General features: G+C 40.0%; 1 pseudogene; it reads left to right on the forward strand.

Moving 5' to 3' along the window:
- Nucleotides 1–2,700: 2,700 nt before the first annotated feature.
- LOC125630212 (protein pelota homolog pseudogene) lies at nucleotides 2,701–6,382 on the forward strand (annotated as a pseudogene).
- Nucleotides 6,383–7,144: the final 762 nt, after the last annotated feature.

Raw genomic sequence — 7,144 nt, forward strand, 5'->3', positions numbered from 1 at the left:
CTGTGTGAGATGAGAGAAGTTACACATGGAGGTTGAAGCTGTAACCATCTCAGCCTACTCCAGGCCCTTAGTTATTTTTGCTGATCTACCTTTAAAAGAGGTAAGAAATGTGCGGTAAACAGTTTTTTTCCCTTTAAGTGATTTTGTTAATTTAACCAGGTGGGGTAAATTAGCAAGTGTAAAAACAATTCAATGGGAAAATATTTCTGGTGGATTTACTCTGATTCTGGAAGATATGGTGGGTCTTACAGCAAAACTGACTCTGAATTATTTCAGACAAGTTTAGCAAAAATAGGCTTCTGTATTCCACCCGAGGAGGAAATTATTAAAGATTTTCCAGAAGACTTGCTTCTTTCTTTTAAATAGATGGTTTTTTTTTCTCATCCCACACAGCCCTAAGGATGAGATAAGATTTCTAAGGCCAATGACCAGAAATAAATGACCTCTTCTCTTAAAAGAAATGCCCTTGAAAATACTTTTAAAAATACAGGCTTGTGCTTTCTTTTCCTGATTGTTTGCTTGGGTTTTTTAACCTTAGAAAAGTTAGACATGTCAAGTCTAGCATTCTCAATTTTTTCCTGATGACCTTGTGGTTCTTATTGTGATCTCTAACAACTCACTTGAAGGGGTGGGGATGTGGAATCTTTAGCAAAGATGCCCTTTATCCAAAATGTTAGTTACTGGTTTTAAATAGGTGATAGCAAAAACAAATCTGAGGAGTTTTAAAGAGTCTAACTATATATCCCTTACCTTCTCGGTTGCTCAGATTTCCCTCTTCTAGTCCTCCTCCGCCCCTCACTTCTCTTAACATCAGAATATTCTAGTCTAGACAGGACCAGGATTTTCAATAATTTTTAACATCTTTTTGGGGAGAGAGGACAAATTGAAGCTCCTTCTTTATATATCCCCCAAAAGGGGCACCAGTCAAAAGTATTCCTTTTTATAGGTGATTTTTAAAATAAGCCCACTTACAGATCCTGCTGTGGACTTCAAAAGTGCCCTTCTCTCAGTGGTCAGAGAGCTACTTGCTCTTATATTCCAAGCTGTTTCTGGAACATAGAACTGCTCTGGGGTCAGTATCAGTTCTGGAGTTGGAGTGGCATCACCTGTGAGTCCATACCTGGATCTAAACTGCCTCCCAAAAGCCCAGCTAGACACCATCAAGATCTGAAGACAAAGACTTTCCAGAGCCCTAAAGGTTAAGGGTGAACTGAACAGCTATTTCAAATGTAAACAAACATATCCGCGTAAATCCTAAATTATTTGTAATTAAGGACACTGCAAATACTTTATGAATAAATTTGAAAAATAAACTAAAAGTTTTGTTCCTTTTTAAATCTGCCACAGTTTGGGGTCCTGTGTTTCTCCTACTGGAGTTGATGGCATCACTAACAGATCTAGAAGGGTATTATTGCTCCTTGTTTTGTATTTATTTTCAAGTGTGTTTTTTTTTTTTTTTGAAGAATGATTATTAAATAAATGGAACCACCGTTCTCCAAAGATCTGTTCCCTGTGTGTTTTTTAGAGTCTGTAGCAGGGCTGGATTAAGGCATAGATACTATATGACTGTTTCTATGATACAGCTCCTAGAGTTACTTAAGAATCCAGCTTTCATATTAATTTTGTCTTTAAGTTCCAAGCACTAATAATTACAAAGAAAAGCATGAAAACATAACTGAGCCAATGACATCTGCCTGGGTCTGCAGACAGAATGGAAACAATAGCTCTGAGAGGGATGAACTGCCCTATGCATCTCAATGGGGTATTGCCAAAACCTACACCTCTGGGGGACCCTGTGAACACACCCCAGCAGAGAGCTATGTTTGATAGGAGAAAAGTACAATCTCCTAGATTAGCCATGACATAGTGGCAAAACTATGGCAAGGGCAATGGTAGTGGGATGGGGTTCAAAGTATGGGCCTGAATTTTAGAGGTATTTAGCAGCCAAAACTCCAGTTGAATTAATAAACTTAAATGCCAGCACTTCTGAAAATTAAACAGCACTATTTAACTTATTGTACTTGTTTAATTGTTTCAACATCCTGTGCATCCTACTGCATTCACACCATTGTCATCATTTATGTGGAGACAATTTATTTTGACTGTGCATGGTGTTACTTTAACTTATTTTTTGTGCATTCACAGAATATATTTGATATTTCTAGCACTTGTATGATATGATATTTCTGGCACTGAGTTATGTTTTTCCCCCCAAGTACAAAGTGTGTGTATAAAGCCAACTGCTCTTAAACTTAGTATAGACTCCCACAGACTTCAACAGGAGTTGGTTCAAGCCTGTATAGCATAGTAGTATTCATTTAATTGAACTGTAATGCTTGTGGTGGTTACTGGCCAATCAGATCCTCTATCATAGCTATGGTTACATAAAGGTATCCAGCACAAAGTTTTAATTATATACTGTAAATAAGATAGCTAATAAAGATAATCTTTAATAACTAAATTACTGTATCTTTTTAGCATGCAGCTGGTAGAGTTTACAATAGAATCCTTCATCAATATTTCTGATATTTAATTACAAGTTATTTTTCTCTCTGGTAGTGTATTTGGGCTTGCATTTTCCCCTCATCCCAGCTGTGAAGTGCAGAGTAGTGTCCCATTCCCTGAGAAAGAGGAAGGAGCCCACATTCCCAAAGCAGTTCCTGAACATTATTACCCAACTCCTCCAAAACAGTGGGCAGCATGAAAGTCCTCCGCAAAGATATTGAGAAGGACAGCGCAGGTCAGGTGGCATGACATGTGGCACACCTACAACCTTCCACAGGTACGAGACAGCCTGAAGGCCTCCACAGTCAGGAAGGTGCAGACAGGCAACCCAGGCAGCTACCACATTCACACCACTGTCACCATCTGTGTGCAGTCAATTGATTTTGACTCCCAGGCATGCCAGCTGCAAGTCAAAGGGACAAACATCCAGAAGAATTAATAGATGAAGATGGAGGCCTTCCACACCATTGAGCTGGAACGCAACTCCAAGTTCACTTTGGTCAAGAAGCACTGGGACAATGTGGAGTGAGAGAAGATAAAGGAAGCCTGTGACCCAACGTGCACTGCTCATGTGGTGGCAGTAGTGATGCAGGAAGGTCTTGCTCACATCTGCCTGGTAACTCCCAGCATGAGGCTCCGGCAAGCCAAGGTTAAAATGAACATCCCCAGGAAGAGGAGGGACAACTGCTCCCTGAATGACAAGGCCTTGGAGGGGTTCTATGAGAATGTCATTCAAGGATCTAATGGTACATTAACTTTGCTGTGGTGAAGTGTGTGCTCATTGCCAATCCGGGCTTTGTGAGAGAGCAGTTCTGTTATTACACGTTTCAGTAGGTGAAGAAGATGGAAAACAAGCTGCTGCTGGATCGTAGGCCCAAGTTCTTGCAGGTTCATTCATCTTCTGGACAAAAATATACTAGACTATAATTAGTCTCCTCTCTGATACTAGAGAAGCTGGTGAGGTTAAAGCCTTGGAAGACTTTTACCAGATGTTACAGCATGAACCAGATCAAGCCTTTTATGGGATCAAGCATGTGGAGAAGACCAATGAAGCAATGGCGATTGATACTTTACTGATCAGCGATGAGCTTCTCTGGCACCAGGATGTCCCTGCAAGAAGTAGATATGTATGGCTTGTTGAGAGTGCATGTGATAACACAGGGATTGTCAGGATATTTTCCAAGCTACATCTTTCCGGAGAACAACTGGGCCAGCTGACTGGGGTGGCTGCCATTTTGCAATTCCCAGTACCAGACCTTTCTGACCAGGAAGATAGTTCTCATCCAAGTAAGAATCAAGTATTAAATTCATGTGTAGAAGGGGAGATTAATAAACCAAAGTCCCATTGGCTCCTGAAAGCCGGTTGTTTTATTTAGATTACAGTAACTGAAAGAATAAAAATTTCCTGTAATATGTGTGCACACCATACACTTTCTATTTCATCAGCAAAACCATCTCTTTGCAATTGCACATATGCAGTTTTTCCTTTACAGAGATTGCCATGAACTCTTTGAATATTACTATAAATGGTTTAATGTAGAGATGACTTGAGGCTCCAATTCAGAGCACTAGATTAGGTGCTTTATGTTTTACAGCCTGCTTACTGTGCACAGTTTAACATTCCTCAGCAAATATTGTGTGGTGAGGGAATATGGAGGGTGCCAGAGTGTTAGTTAAAAGAAAAGGAGTACTAGTGGCACCTTAGAGACTAACCAATTTATTTGAGCATAAGCTTTCATGAGCTACAGCTCACTTCATCAGATGCATTCAGTGGAAAATACAGTGAGGAGATTTATATACACACAGAACATCAAAAAATGGGTGTTATCATACACACTGTAAGAAGAGTGATCACTTAAGATGAGCTATTACCAGCAGGAGAGCGGGGGGGGGAAGAACCTTTTGTAGTAATAATCAAGGTAGGCCATTTCCAGCAATTAACAGAAACGTCCAAGAGTTAGTCTCTAAGGTGCCACAAGTCCTCCTTTTCTTTTTGCGAGTACAGACTAACACGGCTGCTACTCTGGAGAGTGTTAGTTGAATCTGAACATGATTTCACTTTGAAAATAACTGGATATGGAAAAATATTTCAAATGATGGAGAGATTAAAGATTGATTTAGTGGAACAGGCAACCTTTGCTCTCTGATTGGAGGAATAATTGTATATCTACAGATCTATATTCAGACCTTGATTTAGGGTTTTTGACCAAACGAGTTAGGTGGTTTCATTTTTTGTCCCTGCTTAATTACAAAATTACTACATAGTGGCAAAGCAGTGGTCTCTGCTCAAGAGAAGCCTACAGCAATAAATGCAGGGGAAATACAAATACCATCTTGCATAGAAAAGCTGGAACGTCTTGATTTTTTTCCTCTTTGGTTTATTTGGATGGTTTCTGGATTCCTGCCTTAAAGTTGCTCTTTTAGATTATCCTGCTGGGTAACTACCCAAGTGACACTCAGCTGCCTCTGTTTGCCTGAAATGGTCAAGGGGAGGTAGCTCAGTAGTGCCACACTGACTGTGGACTTCTCAGTTGCTGGAGTTAGTTTCTGATTCTCCCACCCCTTTTCTCTCTTTATTTCCCACTTCTTGCATCCTCATTTCCGTGTTGTTGTTTTCTGTGTTCTCTACTTGCTTCCCCAGTGGTCCCTTTCAAATCTCTTTTCTCTCTCCTCTTAAATTGTTATTTACTTACACTCCTCTCTTCCCCCTTTCTAGTAGGCACAAAAACTGTAGTGGAGTAACAGTTTGCTATGATAGCAAGGAGTAGCTGAATTGAAGGAGAACCTGACCAATCTTTTCCCATGCCCTCCTTCTCTGATGGTTTGTGTAGGAAGGGTAAGAGGTTAGCGAATATGTGCCTGCTTTATTTCCTCTTGCAGTGATGGTATGTGAAAATGAAGTGGCACATCCCCGTTCTTGAACTCAGTGTATGGGTATGTGAAGAGTTGAGAGAATGAAATGTGTGGTCCCTTCTTATTGTCGGGTAGAGGGAAGGCCAACAGATTTTTCTCTCATGTACCCCACAGCTACAAGTAGCAGTGAGGAATTGGGGAGTTTGCGTCAAATTTGTATCAGTACTGTTGACTGTTCTAGGCTACTCATTCACTGCTCCTTCCCCTGTTCCTACAAGCCACATGCTATCAGTGCCGCTTAAGTCCCTGTGGCACAGCCTATGCACCGGCCACGTGTTGAGGAACCAGATGAGTGAGCAAATACATCTGGAAGTGGCTCATCACCAAGGGTGTATTAGCTGTTCTAATGGCACCAGCTGAGCAGAGTTCAGCAGCTTTTATTATTAGTTGTTTGGTAGAGCCCCAAATGTGCTAGGCATTAGTCATATGTGACACAGTCACTTCCTTAAAGACCTTGCAATCTGCAAAGCCACAATAGAGACAGAGAGAGAAAAGGGGTATGTTGTATCCCATTCAATGAAAGTGATCAGGGCCATAGTAAGCACACAATCTGTTAGATGCTCTGCAGCAACAAGCTTGAATTCCAGTCTCAAAGAAATGTGAAATTAACAAACTCACTGATGCTTTAATTTTGATTAAGTATTCACAAGGTTGGGTTGTCAGGAGAGAAGGCAGAGCATTTTATTAACTGCATCAACACCTAGCTCACTATAAGACTGCTCAGGCTTGTGGAAACATCTGGTTCTCATTAGGCATGCTCAGAGGCATAACTCAATATTAACATAATCACTTCCATCTTAATACTGTACATTGTATTAGCACAGTCACTCCCGATTAGCATAGCACTCCCTATTAGCATAGACTATTAGCATAGTCACTCCCTCACGGTTACTAGAACTGTGTTGTAACCCCATTTTTTTTTCAATTTTAGGGGATTTCTGATAAACCTCAGCTGCGAAAATAGATGAAGTTAAAAATAAGCATATGCTTTAATGATTGATTGATTGATTGATTACATTGGGCCTTATAGATAAATCTCCATGGCTTACCCTTTTTTCCTTTATACAGAAATATTTTAGAAGCCATCATCTCAAAAGGATCAGTTGTCACATTGTGTGCACAATACTTATTTAAAGCCAAACCGATGGAGCCAATCTGAACCCTATTTTAGGTATTCCAACAGCATAAATATTAAATTAGCTTTAAATATTGGTTCTGATTAATTGAAAACATCCAGTCTGTTTATTTTCCTACTATCACTTGCCAGAAATAAAACTATGCTATCAAAGATCAAATGTGAAGTTTCAGTCAGCATCCAAACCCATAAAATCCTTGATGATGGGGTTTGTGTTCTGCCTTCTGAATTTTGACAGGGCAGTTCTCTGTATTATGCCAGATCCCAGGAAGCACGTCAGGTTTGTAGGCCTGCCACTTGTTTATTACCAGACATTTGTGGCCACAAAAGGTCAGTTCAATCACTTAAAATGGCTGGTGTTTCTAGAAACATTATCAAAATTGTCACACAACAAAATCTTGGGAACTGGACACACATAGCGTTCTTCTCTTTACTTGGATCTTTCAGCAGATACTGTATTGTGAACCACCTGTTCTTCCAAAAATTACAGGGTTTTTCTGGGACAGTCTCTAAAATTAGATTCAGCTTTATTTTCATTCATTTAATTTATTTGAGAGATTGGGACTACAGTCTGAAAATTGGGATAACCAA

Source organism: Caretta caretta, chromosome 1 (assembly GCF_965140235.1).
Source record: "Caretta caretta isolate rCarCar2 chromosome 1, rCarCar1.hap1, whole genome shotgun sequence".
In the NCBI taxonomy this organism is placed as follows: Eukaryota; Metazoa; Chordata; order Testudines; family Cheloniidae; genus Caretta; species Caretta caretta.